The 23,413-nt window shown below is 41.4% G+C and overlaps 1 protein-coding gene across 13 annotated transcripts in view; it reads left to right on the top strand.

Annotated features, from left to right (window-relative positions):
* The window catches only part of RAPGEF2 (Rap guanine nucleotide exchange factor 2), a 339,240-nt gene that overhangs the window by 184,717 nt on the left and 131,110 nt on the right, over positions 1-23,413 (top strand). Inside the window, exon 1 of one of the 13 annotated variants that reach the window (XM_028491563.1) lies at positions 14,693-14,781. The exons of the other annotated variants lie outside the window; for them this stretch is intronic. The gene's annotated coding sequence lies outside the window, so the exon portion shown is untranslated. Of the gene's footprint in view, positions 1-14,692; positions 14,782-23,413 lie in introns of those variants that run through there. 13 annotated transcript variants of the gene reach the window in all.

Raw genomic sequence — 23,413 nt, forward strand, 5'->3', positions numbered from 1 at the left:
AGAGGCCGCAGCAGAGGGAGGCCCGCATACCACAAAAAAAAAAAAAAAAAAAAAAAAAAAAAAGGAACAGTGAGTGGATTGGTATGGCTGGCTTGGCCGGCATGGAGGGGCAGCGGGGAGATGCAGGTTGATGAAGGAGAGGCCTTTGAATGTCAAGTCAGAGAGCTTTGGCCTCATGCTGTCGATTTATGTAGTAATTAGAAAGCCATCAACAGTAAAATATAAATATAAGTGTGATGTGGGGTAACCGTGTTCCCGATTTTGGTTTCTGAAGTCTGGGCTTTGTGTTAGGGCTTCCTTTAGGGCGGCTGGTAGTCACACCATCTCTGTTAATCTGCACGTAGTTGGCTAATCTAAGGCACTGGGGGTTGGTTCACTAGACTTTCAAGGACCCAGGGTTTTCTTTTCATTGACTGTAAGACGGATCCCGGTTTCAAAGATGTTAAAACGTAAAAAGAAACTGTGCACCTTAGAATCTGTGAAATGTACTATGAACTGCGTTAGTATAATGGTATGCTTAATGTAGCAATATCTGTATATTACAATTAGAGGAGTGGGCTTATAGCTGTGGAGCTAGATGTGCCAGGTGACTTGTTTGAGGGAACTGTGTTCTGTGTTTGGTCTTGGGTATTGGAGTGTGAGGAAGTCTTGGCTTCTGTCTTAGACCTGCTCACAGACGAGTAGCAGAGAGAGACCCGCTGACACGTGCCCGGAGTCTTATGGATGGGGGGGGCAGGGAATGTGGCGGGGCAGCTGGAGCCCACCAGGTGCATAAGGTTGGACGTGGGGGGCAAGGGCATTTCAGGCAGGTGGATTTGGAGGTTTTCAGTAGAGCATCAGAGTCATCCTGATAGAAGAGTAGAAGCCCAAGGTCAAGCGCGGTTGGAGATGCCCTGCTCTCACATTCAATGCCACACTCTCATCATTGATAGGATGCTGTTGTTCCTACCCCAAAGGAGCCTGAATCCTGAAACACACTGAAATATTGGGGCTGGCCAGAAAGTTCATCTGGGTTTTCCCAGCCGTTATGGGGGGGGGGGGAACGAACTTTCTGGCCAACCCATAACTACCCAGGGATCTGCAGCAGCTCCCAGGACTTCTCAGGGGCCGGGTGGGGGGACCTCAGTGAGAAAACGATGCCGCTCCCAGTGACCCATCTGTAAGCACAGCCCAGTGCGGGAAATAGTTTGTACCTGTAGTCATGAAGGCTGTCGTCTGACCAGCTGTAACCCTTGTGAAGAAAGTTACAGGAAGGGAAGGGATTAATAAGAACTGTAGCCTCGTGATCAGAGCAAGGCTGCGGAGCCAGGAGCCCGGATCTACGTTCTGGCTTCACCACTCGCTGTGTGATGCTGGCTAAGTGTGTAGCTTTTCTATTACGTGGAATCCTCCTTTGTCAAATGGAGATACATGGTTGTGTGACGATTAGAGGTAAAATCTATGAAGGCTTAGACCGATGCATGGCCCGTCACAAGCACAGTTCTTAGGTTTTTTAAAGATGTTGTTTATCCAGAAGATAAGGAAAACTAAATCTGTCGCGCGGGTGGGTCGGAGACTGTGTGTTAGGTTTTCCCTTTGCTTAGATGACGTGTCCTTTAGTTGATTCGCTTTGTTTTCTCTACAGTTCCATACTCAGCAGGCAACCTTCTGTCGATTATTCAATATTAGAGTAAAAAAATAATAGCAATAATGTCATTAGCTAAAGTGGAAGGCTTTCTGTGTTCTTAGGCGATGTTCTACAGTAGAAGTATATCCCCTTTTTATACATGAAGAAATTAAGGCATAGGGCGGTAAAGTAACTTTCCCAAAGTAATACAGCTAATACGTGGTGGAGCCAGTGGCAGTCTCTCCTTGTACATGCAGGCACACACACCCACACACGTGTGCACATGCAGATCTATTTTTGGAAGCTACCTGAAATACCTAAATTTGCTTCTCCTACATCGTTGCCAAGGTTAGACCAATTCCTTGTTTTCTGTGTGTCCCGTGGATTATAATTCTCATCACACAGTTTGAGAACAGGTTATTCCTCCCCCTACATTCCGAGTTGATTTTCTTTAGTGTAAGTTTCAAAGGAATTTCTTACGCGTGACGTAGTAACTACCATTCTTACCATAAAATATAGAGTGCTTTGATGTTGAAGGAAATAAACCCTTCAAGTTTGGCCAGAATGGCAAAAATACAACTTTGTATTGAAGAATAACTCTTTACATGAAAGTTTTCTCTTGTTAATGCAACTCTTTACAGGAAGGTCACCATGCTTATCTGAGATTTCCCATCTGTGTGGTTCTCCAGAGGTCTTTTACAATTACTCTGTTTCTAGACTTGACTATAGAAAAGAATCCTGTTTCTGACTTACTGTTTGAATGATATGATTGCTCTCTTTCATTTGTTTCCAGTTAGATAAGTAATTTATAAGGAGCTAATTTTAGCATATAGCCAGATGAAAGAGTTTTCTCAGCCAGACAGACTTAGCAACACTGTCTTAGCCATTTAAAATACAGATGTGAATAATAATTAGGTCCATCTTTATTACAATTTTGACATCTCTTTAGCCTTTATCGCTGTAACACATTTTCTTGGGACTGTGGAACATAACTATAACTTGTAGGGGCTGTACTTTCACACGGCCATCGTGAAAGTGACCTGGTATCCAGTGATGATGGTTCTCCTTGCATTAAGGACAGTCCTGTCTTGTAAATAAGTTCATTTGTATCATTCTTTTTTTGGATTATGCGTATAGGTGATATCATATGATATTTGTCTTTGTCTGACTTACTTATTTGGGATTAACATGTGCACACTGCTATATCTAAAATAGATAGCCAACAAGGACCTACTGTATAGCACAGGGGACGCCACTCAATATTTTGTGCCGGCCCACATGGGAAAAGAATCTGAAGAAGAATAGATACGTGTATATGTGTAACTGAATCTCTCTGCTGTACACCTGAAGCTAGCACAACATTGTTAATCAACTATGCTCCAATATAAAATAAAAATTAAAAAAAAAAAAAAAAAGAACAGTTTGTCTTGGCTCTGCTACTGGCCCTGGATTCAGTATCCATCCTTTGTAAGGAGGAGGGTGGGCGGGGCCTCCTCATCCTAGGCAGGGTTAGAGAGCAACCTTCAAGGCATATGTATCAAGTACTGGCTGTGTTAGCCATGGATATATTCACTACTACGTATTATTTCTTCTCTCTATTTTGTTCCCTCCTTCAAGTGTTATCCAAAGATGCCGTGGAAAAAAGATATTGCCGTCAATTGCTTTATAGTAAAGTTAACGAGTGTCTTTGAAGCGTTAGCCTGAGCCTGAGAGCAAAAGGGGTGCACACGGAAGTGTCACGTGCAGCAAAACTCACTCGTGACTGCTATCCAGTGCCTGACGCCGTCAAGCGTGCTGATGAGGACATTTAAAGCAAAATCCCCTTCATTTCAACTGTGAGCCTTTCCGCATAGTACTAGGAAGGAAGGAACTACTTCAGCTAGGCTTTTTGTGTAGTAGAACAATAAAATATGTACCGAGACCTTGGCTTTGAGTCCTTGTTCTCATGTTGACTAGCGGCGCAGCTACTAGGCAAGTCGTTTTTTTTTTAAATGTATGTATGTATGTATGTATGTATGTATTTTTGGCTGCATCGGGTCTTCGTTGCTGCGCACAGGCTTTCTCTATTTTGCAGAGAGCGGAGGCTACTCTTCGCTGCGGTGCGCGGGCTTCTCATTGCGGTGGCTTCTCTTGTTGCGGAGCACGGGCTCTAGGTGCGTGGGCTCAGTAGTTGTGGCGCACGGGCTCCGTAGTTGTGGCATGCGGGCTCAGTAGTTGTGGCATACGGGCTCAGTAGTTGTGGCTCGCAGTCTCAGTAGTTGTGGCATGCGGGCTCAGTAGTTGTGGCGCACGGGCTCAGTACTTGTGGCGCGCGGGCTCAGTAGTTGTGGCGCACGGGCTTAGTTGCTCTGCGGCATGAGGCAAGTCATCTGACGTCTTGAAGTTCCTGTTTTCTCAGCTCACAGCGGAGATCATGATTACGATACCAGTCTCCCCACAGCATGATTTGGAAGATTATGAGTGATTATGGTCATAGCTACATTATTTTACTAAGTGCTTTACATATATTATTTTCTTCAGTCATCAAAATGATACTAGGAGCCAAGTGAGATTCTCCCAGTCTTACAGATGAAAAACTTGATGTTTAAAGGAGGAAAATATAAAAAGAGTTAATGTTTTCAGAGTCTTTTTGCAAACTCTAAAGCCTATGTGAGTGTCAGTTATCGATATTAGATTATAGTACTCCAGGGTCATTCCTTTGTGGGTTGGAGACCTACCTCTTCTGTGTAGCTGTGTGGCATTGAGCAGATGACTTGAATGTTCTGAACCATTTTTCCTAGTCTGTAAAGTGCTGTTCATGTTGCTTACCTCATAGGTTGCTTCTGGGGGGTTCCACATATGGCACAGGATCTTGCACACAGTGGCATCCATGAACTAGATCCCCACTTTTCCAGCCAGAAGATTTCCCTTTTTTGGTTTTTAAATAGAATGTTGACAGTGATTCAGACGTGTATTTTCCCTTATATCTAGTTTTAAGTTCATAGAACATGATTCTCCCTTGGATATCTTTAGATCAATTATGATTTGCTTTAAGGTCCATCATTAACTACTTTTTACAAATTGGTACTGGTTTTCAAAATAGCTCATAAAAGATCATAGTTGCTAAGAAAAATTCCTGTTCAATTTTTCACAAGTACTTAAAAAATTTTCCCCACTTATTAACTGATTTTGTGCAAGCAGAGCTGCTTAGTAAGACCTGTCTTTGTAGTCATTTCGCGCGCGCGCGCGTGTGTGTGTTTGCAAGGAGGTATTTTTAGATAGTTTAGCTGAACAGCAATCTGACGTCTTTAGAGGAGACATCAGTTCATTATGTGGATACAAATTTTATGCTTTCAGCTTTTATACACCAAGTCTTAATTTAAATCTGTTCTTCTTGCCGTTTTTTAACGAAAAAGACTATATCATGGTATGTATTCTATTTCTTCCTAAGGCTGGCCTTTCTAGTTAACCTTTGCTTAGAGAAACGATCAAGGTAGAAATGCCTGTATTTGCTCACAACTTAATATAGATTATAGAAGCGTGGAATTTTGGGTCATATTTAAATATGCCATGATACATCATGCTACACAGTGTTTTTCTATTGCGATGTGATTCAGGGGATTTAAAATAGTCACCATGGGCTCATAAACGCTGCTTTCTTATAAGAAGAACAATTTAAAGGCCAGGATGTGGGAGTTCTATACCTCTAACTGTACATATTGCTTTATCGGTTCAAAAAATGCCTTTTGCTTTGTGAAAGATAATTTAATGCTGAGTATGTAAGAGGAACATGGTTATTTGCTCTTGTTGCTCTAAACAGTGTTATGTATTAAGTTACGATATCTTCTTTTATCTGTTTTGTTTTTTCATCTTTTTAAAAATTCTGGGAAAAGAAGCTCTTGCAGCTTAAGCAAATTAATGTTAGTTGTTTGTGATACTTTTTCTCACAGAAGGATGCCTTTGGTTAATAATAAGCATAGAACTGGTATGTTTGTTTTTCTGATTTTACTATAGCTAATTTTGGGAAGATATTCATATAGAAGTTCAAAAGATTTTTAAAATTAATTTTCAAAAATTTCCTTTATTCATTTTCCAAAATTTAAAATCTGTTTCTACTTCATGTCAGAATGTCACAGCTTGAGTGAAAACTTTTGTTATTCATTCAGATGTGTTATCTGTGTGTTGTGAAGCTTCCAGGATTTGAGGCGTGGTTTATAATTTTTAATTCAGTTATTTGATAATGTGTGAACCAACTGGGATCTCAGTGATATTTTAATTATTGCAATGGAATTCTTCATATTTTACCTGATTTTGTGAACATGAAGTATCATCATAGAGAGATGAGTTACTTAACCTAAAGAAAGTCGTGAGCTTGGAGAGTCAGGTTAATAATGGGTTGTATCTGAAAATGCAGAAAGCTTTCATTCGTCAAGAAAAAAGCAATAAGCAATATCTACGTATATGGAAGGGTCAGACAGGACATTTTTGTAGTATGAAAAACAGAGGAAATCCTAAAGCCCTGACATTAAAAAAAAACAAAAAACCCTTTCTGGTTCTTAAAAATTAGTGGTGTTATGTAACCATTTAAGAATTTAGCCGAAGCCTGATATTAAGTGACTCAGATTCCTAGCTTCTTAATGATGCTTCTTTACAGTGAAATCCAAGCAGCTGCCAGATTCTTGAGCCGTGAGTTCACCCTCCCTCTCCCCACATTTGCATGCCATCAAAATTGAGACCCAGTGCCAGAGGAGGTGTGAGCGCTGCCATTCTTATATGCCAAGCGTGATACACTGCACGTCCTGTTGTTCCTCAGGGGACTCGCTGATATTTCAATTTAAGAGAAGTGACCAACTTCAGGCTAAAGTTTCTTTAGTGGGAAGTGGCATAAAATCTCCTGAATCTGGCTTTATTGGCCCCTTTTCTTACTCCCCACAGCATCTGCACCAGAATAGCCATTGTTCTTTCAGAACCGTTCTCCCCAAATCAACCGAGAAAGGGCCCTGCCCTTCTTCTGACCCAGGAGTGTGTTAACCGTATCAGCTAAACATGCTCTCCTCACGTCACCAGTGTTTTCCGGTCTCACCCCTGACTTCGAGGAAGACACTTATATAAGCTGCTTCTTACACACATCACCCCAGGGAGCCTTCAGGAACTGTGAAACAGAACACTTCAAGACTTTTTCCTGAGGTACCTGGTGGTTCTCACCACCCTAAGGAGGATTCAGGTTGGAAATATTAAGGATGTAGTTAACTGTCACCCCATTCCCCATCCCTGCCACACACACACACACACACACACACACACACACAGCCAGTCACCGGCACTGAGATTAGTGAAGCGGTGTCCTTGTGGGGATGTGGCGTACCTGACTTCTCAGGTGTTCATTCAGATCTACACCCCATCCCCCCTCCCCTGAGTTAAAGGTGATTAAATCTTACTGTTTTGTTCCATTCCTTTCAAAATGTCTTACAGATCTGAGCCATCATTAACTGGAATTCTTGGCCATTGTGTCATGTGTCCCCTTTCCCTTCCTTTCGCCATGTCAGTTATTCACTTTGGAATTAAAGATGTCTTCATTCACTCTTTCTGCATTGACTAGAGATGATTTTTTCATCTCCAAAACTTTTCGTGGTTTATTCTCCACGTTTCCATAATTGGAATATATGTCTCATTCCCCGGTTTCCCATCGTTGGTTGAATACATTAGAATAAGCCTTGTTTATTCATATGTTAAGATATGCATATATCTACTTTGATAGGAAGGTATCTAGCTTATATGCGTCAGAGAGTAACAGAGAAGACCATGGCCTTCAAGGCAAGAGGCCACACAAGAGAAATTTGGGTTTATCTGGTTTGCTTGATAGGTTTTGTTTTTGGTGTCTTGGTTACTACTTGGTGTTTCTTAACTCTCATCTTCAAGTGAGTTCTCTGAATTGATACATGAGAGGGAGTAGCTTTCTATCTCAGGAGGTTTCTTAATCCTGTTGATAAAACCGAAAGCGTTAAGGAACCGACTTCACTTACAGAGGCGCATTAAGTGAGATGGCAAACATCTAGCCAAGTGCATATCTCAGCTGAACTTTTATCAGGTTTATACATTAGGAGGAGGCCACTAGGTATTTCTCAAGTTCTTTAAAAGAGTCTGTGAGCAAAATCCTAGATGTTGAAGCTAACTTGACTTTCAAATATAATTGAATTCTTGTTTTACACTCTCCTCTGGGGCTATTTTGTCATGTTTTTGCTAGTATGTATCTAACACCTTTACAGTTAATGGCTTAGCTCGAAAGGGACAGAAAACTTGAGACCTTTTACCTCTTATTACCGCATCTGTTTGCTGATTTCAAGAATCATTAGCTCATCACAGGATGGATCAAAATATCCTCTTCCTCATTATCATAATCATCTTGATCATCATTTAGTATTATTTTTGTATGTACTAATATTAACCTGGAAGCACTTCACGAGCAGGTGAAAACTTTTACAAAGTTCTCCCCCCCCCAAACCAGACATCCGCTGGTTGATTATAATCAAAATTCAAGACTGTATATTCCATTGCCCACGAGATACTGTGAGGTTGTCACCTCGGATTTTTTTTTTTTCTTTTCTTTTTATTGGAGTCGAGTTGATTGACAATATTGTGTTAGTTTCAGGGGGACAGCAGAGTGAATCAGTTACACATATAATACATATATCCACTCTTTTTTTTTTTTTTTTAAAAAGATTCTTTTCCCATATAGGCCATTACAGAGTGTTGAGTAGAGTTGTCACCTCGGACTTGACACAGCCAAAATATGACTTCTGAGCGTTCTCCCAACCACCAAGCCAAGAAATAAACCCAACCAGCCAAGCAGGCAGCAAACGCTCACGGTTCTCCAGGTTTCCTCCCCTCCCCGTCCTTAGTGTTCCCATTTACTGAGAGATGAAAACCCCAGACCTGCGAATTATCTGTGGTTCTCTGGGTGGCCCAGACTCCGTGCTCCTCCGCAAGTCTTGTTTGTCCCTCCCTCCCGCTGGTGGCTCTTCCTCCTTCGTTCGCATCCTGGTCCAAGCTATCAGCGTCTTCTCGCTTGGACGCTCTCCGGTGACTCCTGGCGTCCCCCTTACTTCTAATCTTGCCCTTCTCTGTGCCACTCTTCACAGAGCAACCCACCGTATCTTAAAAAAGCAGAACCAGACCATGTCATTTCTTTTAAAATTCTCCAGTGCTTAGAATAAAATCTGCCCTCCCTGCAAAGCTGTGCATGAACTGGGCTCGTCTTGGTCTCCTCTCTTAGCCACTTCCCTCGGCTCCTCGACCTTCCTTATGTTCATAGAACGGACCAAGCCATGGAGTCTTTCCACAGGTGGTTCTTTTTTGCCCGAATTCAGTCTCCTGCGGCCTTCACCTGGCCGGCTCCTAGACGCTCCGATCCCAGGTTCAGGAGGGTCTCCTGCCAGGCCAGTCTGGGGTAGCCACGCGGGCATTTATGTTACAGCACATTTTTTAAAGTATGTGCCAAGCATTTATTATTATGTTTATGTTGTTCTTGCTGTTGTTTATGTTTTTACTGCTTATTTATTAAGTGTCTCTCCGTTGAAACGTAAGCCTCATGAAAGCAGGGACTTCATCTGTGAGATTCAGCACTTAATCTGGCGTGTCTAGGATATGTTTACCATGAAAAAGCCACTTAATACATATTTACTGAATGTGTGAGAGATGAATTACTAAAAAGTACAATAAGGCAGATATGGGCAAACATCAGAGTGAGTAGATAATTGTTTCCCCTTGAGAAGATATTTTCTGCCCTGTGGCTAGATAAACTTAGATGAAACTGAATAGGGTCTAAAGACTGAAGGCAGTATTTACATTAGCAAAATCCTAATGATAAATTAGGACTGACATTGCTGACGGTCAGCATTTTGTTTAATAAGTCATGTAGTTCTTTAACATCTACATAAAATGTGGAAACAAATATTATTCACCTAAGCAGCTAAAACTTTCTGGGATAAGCTGTTTAGGAATTTTGGCTGATATGAAGTTTTAGGCATTCGGGCATTCTATCTAGAAGGAATATTAATATGGATTATATGAAAGATCAAACTATCTTTGAAGGCCTTCAGTATAATTCAGTGCCAAAACGAGGTCAAGGTACTTGCTTGTGTTTTTACGTGGTGGGACCTCGACTGTCTAACATTGTGAAAGTTACGTGCTTTTCTAAGAGCATTTGTCTTAATATACATAAATCATGGAATTGAGGTTAAAATTAATTTTGGTTTGTGCAACATAATAGATCATTAGCAATGAACTCCAAGTTACTTTTCCCTTTTAGTATTTTCTTTTCAGAATACTTGTTTAAAAATAATAATGCTACAATTTACATTGTAGAAAATTTGGAAAATATTCAAATTAATTTTTTTATTATATGAAAGTAAGATGTGGATTCAAGTTTTAACAGTGCGTAACTGGTTCATTTTTCTTGACCTCAATTCCCACAACTGAGAAATGAGATTATGCTAAATAAACCCCTGAAAACCCTTCCAGGTCTATAATTGTACTATACAAAAACTTGCATTTGCATAATGCTTTATATTACTAGAGTTCTTCCACGTTGGTCATCTGTTCTCAGAGCTGCCTTGTGAGGCAGGCAGGATAGACCTTGTTATGTCTGCTCCACACTGGTGAGAAAATTAAGCTACAAGGAATTGAAATGATTTCTTGGGTCACACAAACTGCTTGGATATAGCCATGTACTGTTTCTACAATTTCGTATTATAATTTATGACCTCCTAATGCTAATCGCTGGTTAGGAACTTGGTCAAAATAAGTATTCATTTTGTTAGTATATTTAATAAATTACCACTCTGTAATAAGTTGAATTTTTTTATAATCTGACCCCTTGTACCTGGGAGATTTGGTCAGGTACCCACATAACTTAGAGGAGGCCAGAACTAATTACTAAAGTGTTGTAGCAATCAGTGACAGATAGGGGATCGCCCTGATGGAACTTTACGTAGATGGCATTTCATCTTTTGAGAAAGTGAAGCGGTTGATTGCAGGGGCCCCTCTAAGCATCTCCAGGTTAGGTTTTGAAAGCTGTTAAGTTTGTTTGCTGTGGTCCCAAAGGCACAGCCCACTCCATCCTGACTCTCTCCCCGTTTCTGTTCTCGCTCCCCACCGCCTGGACGTCATGATTTACCTTTCTTTGGAAATTTATTTTATTGAAGCACAGTCGATTTACAGTGTTGTACCCATCTCTGCTGTACAGCGCAGTGACTCAGTCATACACATATATACGTTCTTTTTCTTTTCCATTTATATGCTTTGTCACAGGATATTGAGGAAAGTTCCCTGTGCTCTACAGGAGGACCTTGTTGTTTATTCTATATATGTATATATATATATATATATATATATATATATATATATATAGGATAGTTTGCATCTGCTAATCCCAAACTCCCATTCCTTCCCTCCCCCAGCCAGCCTCTCCCTTGGCAACCACAAGTCTGCTCCCTAAGTCTGTGAGTCTGTTTCTGTTTCGTAGATGAGTTCATTTGTGCCATATTTTAGATTCCATATATAAGTGGTATCATATGGTATTTGTCTTTCTCTGTCTGACTTACTTCACTTAGTATGATAATCTCTAGGTCCATCTGTGTTGCTGCAAGTGGCATTATTTCGTTCTTTTTGATGGCTGAGTAGTAGTCCATTGTATATACGTACCACGTCTTCTTTATCCGTTCACTGGCCAGAATGATTTAGAAAATGCTACTGGATCCTGTTAGTTTCCCATTTAAAAGCCCAGTGGCTTCCCATTGCTCTTAACCAGCCTCCTTTGCGGTAGGATTGGTTCCTACTACTCTGAGTTTGTTTTTTCCCCCTGCCCTCCGGCAACCTTGAACTTGGTCTCCTTTCCTGAGCATCCGCAGGCTCTTCCTCCCTCAGGGCCTTTGCCCTCTGTACTCCTTCCGTCTGTCGAGCTCCCCCCACATCCCGTTCGGTTGGATCCTTGGTGTTTATTCACCTCTCAGCTCAGATATCACTTTCTCGGGGCAGCCTACCCAGTGCCCCATCTACAGTAGCCTCCCCAGTCCCAGCTATCACGGTCCATGGCATCTCTCCCCCCCGTAGTATCCTCTGGATAGTACTGACGATATCTACATTTATTTTATTTGTTTATCATTACTTATCCCTTCTTTCACCTTCCACCCTGAAGCCTCCTGCCTCCAGAAGGAAAAATTCCCAGGGAGCAGGGCTTTGCCAGCACCCACCATTGCCAGATAACGAGCTCCTATAACTATGCCTGGCTCACTGCAGTCAGTCCGTGAATACTTGTTAAATAATTGAGTAGATGAATGAATCTTACAATTCTGAGTAGAGTTCAAACACTCTTCATGTGCCAGGCTCCTCTGTTGGAATCTCTACAGACAGGAACTCAAAAAGTTTTGAGTCCAGAAGTTTTGTCCTGACTTGCAGGAAATCCAAACTAAATACATTGCTTAACTATGCTCACCGTTAGCCTAGGGTTAGTGTAATCTCAGCCTTCTTCCATTCCTTGTCATTTCGCTTTATTCTGGCAGTCTTACTTGTAATTGCTGGCAGAAAGGAGCGACTGGTGAGTTGGGACAGGAGAGTATCCTCAGTATCCTCAGTATCCTCAGCTCTAAGCTCGGGTTAATCGTTCAGTGATTTGTGTGTCTATTCAGCACCGACTGTATTTCAGGCCCTTTGAAGCAAGGGAAAGGGTGAAGGAAAGGCAGCCGTGCTCCCTTTTGGACTTGCTCCGGGAAGGCTGGGATGTTTAGAGCAGCAGCTGCTGTAAGGGGCGGCCGAGCTCTGGGTGACACAGGAACCTCTGACGACAGCGTCTCACCTCCAGGAGGGGAGCTCAGGAATTAGGCAGCCCAGGGGCGCCCTGCTCGGAGGAAGTAATAGCAGAGGCAGAGGAGAGAGGGTGTGCCATGAGAATGAGCTGAGAGGGGTGCGCAGAGATCTCAAGGAGAAGAGGCGCGTGCAATGGTCGGAGGGGTGAACCTGCCGCTGCGGTAAAGAGGGTCCCTGACAGGCTCCTGGCCAGGGATTGGCGTGATCAGGTGCGAGTTTTCCTGTGCTCTTCCAGAAGTTCACTGAGCTGCAACGTGGAGAAGCAATAAAAGGGAAACAAGACAGGACGATGGTGGTGCAGTGGCAGTAGAGGAAGTAGGAGAATGTATGTAAGTCCCCATCAGAGGGTCTCGCGCACAGTGGGCACTCGGCTGATTTTCTGAGTTCTTGCTTCTGCTGAAGGTGAATCGAGGCTTTGTAGCTTCTAGGCTGCGGAAGTTAAACTGTTTATAGTAGAGGACATTTTCAGGTTGTTAACGCGTGTGTGTGCACACGCACATGCGTGCACTGATGACACCACAGGTTATATGAAACCCGTTATCAGATTCCCTAAGTGTATCTTGATTAATGTGATTCTGTTTCCCTGATTTAAACTTGGGATTAATAAATTAATATGCATACACATACGTGCTTAAAAGTTCAGAGAGAGCAGTTGAAGTTTAAGGAAAGTAAAAACTTTTTAGAATACTAGATGTTGGTCTTTGTTTAGGAGGAATGTGCTTCCTAAGACAGTTGCTCAATTGATTATGTAAATAAATCCTTGGAGATGACGAGAAGGTCACGAGAAATGCTGGCACATTGACAGAAGTGAGGGTATTAAAAAGGAGTCTCCTTACGAGGTCACACGCGCTCAGCTGTGTCCTAGTCATTCAGACTCTTCGCCAGGTGATACGGTGTCTGAGGTTTACCAGTCTAAACAAGCAAGCAAGCAAGCAAGAAGGGAAAGGCGGAGGAAAAGAAAAATCTGTTAGCCTTTATGCAGTTTATGCGGGATATATTTTTGATGGCCCTGGGCAATGAGTAATGCACCACAAATGTTCAGTTAATTCTCCCCCAGTGCCCTCTAGACAAAGCTAAAGCAATGAAATTATCTGGTGTGCCCGGGTTGACACACAAAGCCCTTGAAAATAGACGTTAAATTAGATGTTTTATCACTGAAGTCCTTGGAAATAAATGTCAAAATGAATATGTTTATCTCTGGAGTAAAAGGAAAAGCTGATATTCTAGACACATAAAATTAATGCCCACTCTTTTGTGTGAGTAACTTGAGGGATAACGTATAATTATTTTTTGATTTAAAGATTATCGTCTAGCTAAGTTGTAATACTCATCACTGGAAAAGCGGCAGTCGTGGTTGTGTTTGAGTGAAATCTAGAAATGGAACCATTTGTGGTAGAGTCTGAGACCCCCCCTCCTCCATACACATATATGCTCATTCGTGGCAAGTCTGAGCAACTACTGAAGTGGAAATCTCTTCCTGGATATCACAGTGGGACCCTGGTGCAGTCTTCAGGTACTGTAATGTGCTGTGTCATGGTCAAATCCAGACAGCGCACGTCTGAAAGGATGCTTAGCTGCTCACATACCCCTGTGGTAGACAAGAAAGTGGGCATTGTTTTTGGTATCGACAAGGTAGTTTCATTTGTATTTGAAAAAAAAAGAAAGTCCTCTGGATTCCCCGCCCCTACCCTACAGGGAACAGGTTGTGATTTTAAGAACATCCACCCCCAATCTGTTTCCTCTTCCTATGCTTGAAGTCATACACTTAAGAGGGGTTGATTGGCAATGAGGTGTGTGTGTGTGTGTGTGTGTGTGTGTGTGTGTCTCACACAGATATAAGAGGCACAGGGTGGGATTTTTCAGTAAATAAAGTTGTATAGCCAGTGTACCCAGGACCCCTGACTTAGAACAGACATGGCTTCACAGATGAGTCACCGCCCATGGGACATCAAGTAAGATGAGCTACGAGGTCCTTGTTTGTCAATGGCCTCTTGGTACAAGTTGTAATACACATCTTTTGTTCAAGTTATGTGGAATTACTATGGAATATTTCTCCAGAAGGTAATATATATCTGCATTAACCATTTTAGGAAAACGTTTAAATTCGTGATGAATGTGTTGTGAGTGCTAAGAACCCCCGATCTTTCCACCCCACCCAGGATGAGATCCAGCGTGAGTCCCACAGCTTTCCCGCAGGACTTCTCCGTGGACTCTCTCTCGGCTTCTCAGGGCTGGCGCTGACTTCCTAGCTGTTCCTAAAACCCGCCAAGGCCACCGTGCCTCTGGCTTGAGCCCTTCCTTGATGGCCTTGTACGCGGGACGCCTGTTTCCCCGTGAGTACCTGCAGGGTGCAGGCTTTCACTCCGCGGAGGTCTTTGCTCGGAGGACACCTTAGCAGTGAGACCCCTACCCTCTCTGTCCCGTGTCCTGCTTTACTAATTTCCGCGTTGCCTGTCTCTGTGTGACACACCCTTATGCTCCATTGCCTTCCCTCCCGCCCCCCAACTTCCTGCACCTGCACGCAAAGGCGAGGGAATAAAGGAGTCTCTGGAATCACGGGTTTTGACGACCTCGAAATTTCTTCCCAGGGAAATAAAAGTTTCATGAATTCCTATTTTTCAAAAGAGTATAGCTTCCGTTTCAATAGAAGTGTTTTTTTCCTGAGCAGTTAGTCTATTCAATAAATTTTTGAGTACTGTACTCAAAATCAATTGACAGAGTAGGTGGCTTCTAGGCTTAATTTTCCCTTGAACCTATTAAGCGGTGCTTCTGGAGGACAAATAATTATTTTGGAAGCCTTATATTCCCATTGTGTACTATTTTGCATCTTGAGATTTGACTGAGTGCCCTCCGACTCATAGGGCAGTGAACAAATCCGAATCTGTTTTATACTGTCTTTGATTCCTAAGGTACTGTGATACTTAGTTGATTTCATTTTGAAGTTGCATAAAGAGCCCAATAATTTTTCATAAAATGTTTAGTAATTGGATTCCTTTGGCTTAGGGATATACTAGACTTCTCTCAATTTTACACAGAGACAAATATAAATATAACATATACTTTATAAATATATGAAATATTAGTAGGTGTTACTATATAAAGTATGTATGTATATATACTTGTATGTATGTCTGTGTGTATAAGATATAGATCTATAAGGTGTATGTGTGCATGTATATATATATATACCTAGTAAAATGGTATATATATCTAATAAAGTGGTATGATTAGAACTATCCCTTTAGGAAATAACTGAGAATATAAAAACCAGTTTTCTCATCACATTGTCACATCTTCAGTCTTTCTTGGCTATCCCTTTTTTTATTTTTAAAGATTCATTTATTATTTATTTTTGGCTGCATTGGATCTTAGCTGCAGCACACGGGATCTTTGTTGAGGCGTGTGGGATCTTTCGTTGCGGCGCGTGGGCTCTTCGATGTGGTGTGCGGGCTTCTCTCTAGTTGTGGCGTGCGTGTTTTCTCTCTCTAGTTGTGGTGCGCAGGCTCCAGGGCGCGTGGGCTCTGTAGATGTGGCACGCGGATTCCAGGGTGTGTGGGCTCTGTAGTTTACGGCACGCGGGCTCTAGTTGAGGCACTCGAGCTCAGTAGTTGTGGCACATGGGCTTAGTTGCCCCACGGCATGTGGGATCTTAGTTCCCTGACCAGGGATCGAACCCGTGTCCCCTGCATTCTAAGGCGGATTCTTCATCCCTGGACCACCAGGCAAGTCCCCCCAGTCATCCTTCTGTCACATCAGTCTCTCTGCTGAATGCAGCACTTATCGCTATTTGACAGTTTTCTTCGTTAATCTTTTATTATTTATCTTGCCCTCTAGTTGTAAGATCCATGAGAGCAGGGAGTTTATCTTAGTTGGTGCTGTCTTAGAAAACTGGGAGCAGCGCCTGGCATACCGGCATAAAGTGGGTGTTTAATAACTGTGTTTGACTGACTAAAGGAGCTCTAATGTTGATTTTATCCAAATTGCACACAGCACTAGGAGGTCAGGGTGTCATCAGAGCCCTACCTACTTCTCCTTAAGGAATTGAGAATTTCACTGTGGAAGATGTTTTGCAGACAGGTCACAAAAAAGTATCATATATTTGTATTTGTATGAGTTAAGATAATGCTAGCCATTGTATCAAACCAAGCAAAATACAATGGTTCAAATACAATAGAAGTTTATTCTCTTTTGCATAGAATCTGAAGCAAGTACTCTGGATCACTTAGTGGACAGTTTTCCTCTAAGCAGGGATCCAGGGATCCAGGCCCCTCCACTTTATGGCTCAGTTGTCTAACCTTCGGCGCAAAGCTTCTGTTGTCTTCCGACAGAGACTCTTGACGCAAGGGGAGGGTCTCGGCGGGTCTGTAGAAGATGCATATAAGGAGGGTGTGGGCACAGCATCCATCACTTCTGTTTGTTCGTACCCTGAAGGCGTGAAGTCAGTTGTGTGGGCACCTATGTGACTGTAAGGGAAGTTGGGAAATGCAATCCAGCTGTACTCCCTGGAAGAGGAGGACATTGGTGAATAGCTCACCAGTCTCAGCCATTTTTTGGCATTTTATTGTATAGAGACCTAAGTGCATTTGCATTTGGATGTCACGTGGCTTTTATAACTTTTTTTAAAAGAGTTAAACATTACTTGTGGGGTAATGTCTTTAATTCCGAGTGAGGCTTTCTTGCCAAACCAACTATTTATTTTCGTTCAACAAGAAGGCAGCTTAGGATCATCCATGGATCCCATAGGAATCTTTTTTCCTTGGCTTTAAACGCTCATTTCCCTGACTCCACGCTCCCTTGAGCATTTTTACAGCTGGGATAACTGCCCACAGTCCCTCTGGAGCTCATCAGAGTTGTTGTCTAATTGGTCCTAGAAACGGCCTTCTCGTATCACGAGCGGCTCCCCTCCATCTCCAGGGGTCTCCCCTTCCAGAGTACCAATCCCATGTGGTCCTGGAAAACACGAGAATTCAAGTTTTAGTAACTGTAGAATACGATCAGTATTACTATATGGGTAATCACCAATTTTACTAAAAAATATATTTATTGGGTTGGTTTTTGTATTAGACAATGAAACTATGGTGATATTAAAGTTTCTTAGGGTATCTCCTGTTTAAATAAGGGAGAAGATGGGTGTCACAATTGGGTTAGAATATGGCCCCAAATAACAAATTTCTGGAGTCCAGATGCAGAGTGCAATGGGTATAGATTTTGGAGCCATGTACCTGGGAGCTTTGGACAAGCCACTTGAGCTGTTTGAGCTTCTGTTTCTTTGTCCATTAAGTGCAGTATCTGGGCTTTTTATAAGTATTAGAACAAACAGGCATCAAATATTCACCACGTTGCTCATCAGGTAGCACATGTGCCCCAGATAATGGGGGAATTATTCCTAACGTGAGGAGAATATGCACATAGGGTTAGGATTTCTGTAGGTGAAGTGCTACCCAGAAGGTGACTTTTCAGTTACCTGACTCAGTGCCAAAATTTGCCATGTATTTTATTGAAAATATCTTGGACTAAGTGATCTAGACATTTTTTTTGAAATTCCTCAGAGAAAGGTGTGCTTTTCACATCGCTGGTTATTGATAGCTACAAATAAACTGAAAAGGAAAAGGGATTATATGGGTGGGTGTGTGTGTGTGGCACATAGGGTTAGGATTTCTGTAGGTGAAGTGCTACCCAGAAGGTGACTTTTCAGTTACCTGACTCAGTGCCAAAATTTGCCATGTATTTTATTGAAAATATCTTGGACTAAGTGATCTAGACATTTTTTTTGAAATTCCTCAGAGAAAGGTGTGCTTTTCACATCGCTGGTTATTGATAGCTACAAATAAACTGAAAAGGAAAAGGGATTATATGGGTGTGTGTGTGTGTGTGTGTGTGTGTGTGTTTGGAGTGAGAATGGAGTGGCTGTCACTTGAAAACCATCATAAAACTGTGTTTTTTAACAGACAACAGGACATTTTCTTTGGTGATATATACATGTTAATTAACTACCTCGGTATTTCTGTGGAAGATTATATAGTTTGTTTTATTTTCGGTCCCAGATAAACATTTTCATTTTGAAAAACTACGACTGTCTTTCAGAGGACAAACTTTTAGTGGTTCTGATATTTATTATAGAACTGTTCTCACTGTGCCAGGTGTCTTTCTTTAAGGTGATGAAATTAGTTGACTAGCTTATTTGTGTGTGTGCCCGCACCCACATACTTTTTCTCTGATTGTCAGATGTTAGGGGTATTGTATAATATATCAGGCAAGATTTCGTTCTGCAAGAGTTAACTACCGGAGAAGGAGTTGCTTTTGTCTCTTACATTATGAGGTTCTCTCTCAATTCATTTTACCTTTTTTTTTTTTTTTTTTAAACAAAAAAGTACTCTTCAGTAAGGAACATAAGGCAGTAATGACCTCAAACAATGCTAGCTTGGAATGTTGTAAGGGTCATATGGTGGAACGTGGGATGAGGGAGTTAAAGAAGTTTTCTGTTTTACAGAGATTTAATAATGGTTCTTGGATATGTGATCTCAGAATTGCAAATACTGGTTATTACCATAACATTTTAAAGGTTAGCTTATAAATAGTAAATGATTTTGTTAAAGAACCTACAAGACAATGAAAAATCGACCTCACTAATGTTGCACAGTATATCACAAAAAGATGCAAAAAGTGGTGTATCTCAGACAATTTAGAAGGAATGAAAACTTTATCGGATGACTCAAAAAGGGGCAATGTGATGACAAAATCGTTGATATTGGAGATGCAGATGTAAAGTTTTAATTAATTTGTTTTATGAAAGAGTGAGAAATTGTTTTAAATGACTGTTTTTCTATATGATTTTGAAAGTTGTACAAGAAACTACATTAATAAATTAATATAAGCAGACATTTCAGAGTTTCATCGGTATTCATGAGCGTTTTCAAGCCAACCAATAAGTCAATAAATACAGTAAAGTTCAATGCTTAAGTGTATTCAGTACAGGGCCAGGCAGCCAGGAATCTCTCTCTGCCACCTTTTCACTGTGTGATCCTGGTGCAAATCGCTTAACTTTTCTGTGTCTTAGTTCCTCTTATCTAAAATAGTCATAATAACCTACTTCATGAGATTCTTGTAAGAACAGGCCTGGTGCGCAGGTGATCTTACTGTTGCTTTACACAGCCTTACATTTTGGAATAGATGGTGCTTAGATCATACACTTTCTCCTCATACTAAAGGATTCCACTTTTCTGTTTTGAAGTGAAGTTCACATGAGTTTTCTATTCAGTGCTTTCTATGAATGTCCGATAGAAAAGGCTTCTCGTGTGACTGACAGCCTTTCAGTCAGTTTACTAGTTTTGCTTATTTATTTTCCTCAACAGGGGTCTGAGTTGTTCTCTTTGTGTTCCGTTTATCCTTATTTCATAAATGTAGGGATTAAATTTTAGATTGTAATTCATGCAACTGTAGCCAAGGAAGTTTATGGTTCATTCATAGGTTACCAACCCTAAAAAACACGCGGGTAGCCTTTCTGCCCTGGGGAGAGGGCTGGGTCACCACCACATTTCAGGAGCTATTTCTAACATATAAAGGTTTATGTTTGGACAGAAAAGTGAAATTTTAATGTTTATAAACTATATCTTAACAACCAGTCCTCTCTGTTACACCTCGCTCCAAAACATTATTTTAAGGTAGGAAAGTAGCAAGGAATTTTTGGAATAAAGCATGACCGCACTTGCAGCACTCCCTCCCCTCCCGCAAGAGGTGTTTGTTCAAACCGCCCTCTAGGATGGCGAGAGTCATGCAGCTTGTGTCCTGGCCAAATACATGCACGACTGTTGTGGAGGCTTTTACAGTCAAATGTAACGAAGCTCTTGACACAAAAGCACAAATTCCCCAAGGCGCTACCACTTTGCGAGAATTCTCAGCTGTGAACATGTGAATGTTTATAAAAGACGGTAATTGGACCGTAAGCCTACCGTGACAATGAGGTTATGTATTTTGCAAAATTTGGTACAGTAGTCTAAGCAGTGAGCTCTTCCATATAAATATATGATTTATTTAAAATGTAAGAGGTAGGGACTTCCCTGCCTGTCCAATGGTTGAGGCTTCACCTTCCAATGCAGGGGGTTAGGGTTCCATCCCTGGTCGGGGAGCTAAGATCCCACGTGCCTTGGGGCCAAAAAACCCAAACATGAAACGGAAGCAGTATTGTAACAAATTCAATAAAGACTTTAAGAATGGTCCACATCAAAAAATCTTTAAAAAATAAAATATAATATGTAGACTTTGGGGGGAAATATATATAATAAGTAAAGTACTATAATGGTGGTGTTAGGTATGAGAGTGTCAAAAGAAGTTAGTTTTTTTTTTCCCCCATTGAATTTGGAAACTGTCTGACCTAAGATGGAAAAATGGCGGAGGGAATGGAAAGGGAGAGAGACAGCTGCAGGTGGATTCTACAGGTTATTTCATTTAATCACTGGACAATGTTATATTCATTTGACAGAGGAAACTAAGGTGCACAGAAGTTAACCAACTTGCTCAGGGTTGCCTGACTTAGCAGGAAGTTGAACAGAAGATAACTTGATATGTAAAATGAGACTTATGTCTCTTGAGCCTGCCAGGAAGCTGGGAGAATATTTAGTTCTTACAAATTGCTAATCTTTTGGCAGGTTTCTCCAGTAAATATAAAGCAAATTTTTGTTGAGCCGTTCCTTTAAAACTTGGTCATACCAACATTTAAAAATGTCTACATGTATTTTCATGAGAAATATTATTAAATCTATCAGTTTATTAAATTATTATCTCATGACCCTTTGGGGAAAGCTTTGTTTCTTGCCTTTATGTATATATTTACAAACAAAAGAAATTGTATACTGTGCAGAAATCTTTCTCTTTGCTTTGTGGAATACTGATGGATGAAGTATTATTTCAAGGATGAGTCCTGGGTCTTGAGCACGTCTTAATGGGATATGAGAGAAGTAAAAATGATTTCTGATGAATAATATTCAGGAGTCCAAATGCTTACTTTTTCTGGTGTTCCTAAAGAAACATTATGGGGCTTCCCCGGTGGCGCAGTGGTTGCCCGTCCGCCTGCCGATGCAGGGGAACCGGGTTCGCGCCCCGGTCTGGGAGGATCCCACGTGCCGCGGAGCGGCTGGGCCCGTGAGCCATGGCCGCTGAGCCTGCGCGTCGGGAGCCTGTGCTCCGCAATGGGAGAGGCCACAACAGAGGGAGGCCCGCGTACCACAAAAAAAAAAAAAAAAGAAACATTATGGGTTAGAGAAATAAAAGTTGACCATAGTATAAAGTGGTCTTTAAAATGAGCTACCAAATAATATTCCTGCCTCTGCAAGCTGTATGTAGAAGTAGGTCAGAGCGTGTCGGAACTCTTCGTATTAGAAAAGATCAGTTTTAGTAAAAGAAAAGCTCTGTGTGTGTGTGTGTGTGTGTGTGTGTGTGTGCGCGCGCACACAGAGAGAATATGACTTGCTTTTAAAGTACAACCTCAGTCCTGCCGTGGGTGAAGGAACAGTGTCTGGAGCTGGGTGATGACTGGTCCCTAAGGCCCTTTCTGAGAGCAGCTCAGTCCCTGCTGGCATCCAGACTAGATTCCAGCTGCAGGAATCCAGAGCTGGGAGACCCTGTGTCTCCCATGAGTCTGCACGTGGTAGTTTATGGCCGACACCCTTCTGTCTGGTTCTGGGTGCCAGGCTCTCCTTTGAGTGCTTTATACCCAGTCGTTCACTTAATCCTCACAACACAGGTTTTCAATAAATGACGAATGAATGGAAAATAGAGGAGATTGTATTCTCACTGACACCTCAGGAAAAAATGGGAAATGTGTCCAGGAATATACCAGCTCCTCCCCTCAGAGCCTGAAAATATGAGCGTGGAAAGAGCTCACAGAACTCCAGGGATGATCTGGGGAAGACAGCGCTCATTTGGGTAAATTCTTAGTGTTGCATCTTAACGTGAAGCTGGTGTTCAGTCACTAAGTGTGATACTTAATTTACCTTAGTACTGTTGTTACTCAAGGTGAACTGCCAGGGAGGATTGGATAGATTCTAACCATCACCCCAAACCTTGTGTGTTCTGTTGTAGCTACTTCTTGAAATAAAAGTGATTCTGGGGTTAGCTGGGAAATTTTTAGTGAGATAAATTTCAACTGATGGTGACAGTGTTTTTTGGTTTTGTTTAGTTTTGAACTGTTGGAATTCTCAGCAGTCCTACAATGGTAATGCCTCATGGAACATACAACTCTACTACGTTTCCATTACACAACGAGTGATACACCAGCCCTTTCTTGTAGAGCTGGAAAACATACACTTAAGAAGTTTTTTGGGGGAGAGAAGGAAGGGGAAGAGAGGAAATGCCCTAGTCTCTACTATGTTAGCACCACTTTGAGGAATTTTACCAGTTCAGCAAAGTATTTATTTAGCGGTGTCAGAGATTTCAAGGCGTCCTCACTCACTGAATTTATGTTCAAAACAGAGTTCATTTATTAGCCGGTACTTTTATAAATGCCAATCATTAGATTAATTAATAAATCAAAGGCTGTCAAATGCCTGTTCATATATGAGCTTTAAGTCTTCTCTAGTACTTCTTACTTAAAGCTAATTGTTGTAGCACCCCTGTTTCTCCCAAAAAAAGAAAACAAAACAAGCTCTCATTTAATTGATACCCAGATTTTACAAAACTGTGATTAATATTGTTTATGCTTACTTTACGCATTTAAGAATCTGATTTAAATACGTATTATCATTGTTGTTTCTTATGTAATTAATAGTGTTTCTGGTGAAACTATGATTCAGTCATTTGCCTGACACTAGTTTATTACAATTGTGATTCACAAGTGCCCTATTTTTAGGAATATAGATTGCTTGATCCAGGAAAAATGTGAGCAGTAATATATTCATACAATCAAATATGAAAATAAAAGCATTTAAATGGCAAAAAGAAAAATATAAGAGGTTTCCTTGAATTGTGTTC

Source organism: Physeter macrocephalus, chromosome 7 (assembly GCF_002837175.3).
Source record: "Physeter macrocephalus isolate SW-GA chromosome 7, ASM283717v5, whole genome shotgun sequence".
In the NCBI taxonomy this organism is placed as follows: Eukaryota; Metazoa; Chordata; class Mammalia; order Artiodactyla; family Physeteridae; genus Physeter; species Physeter macrocephalus.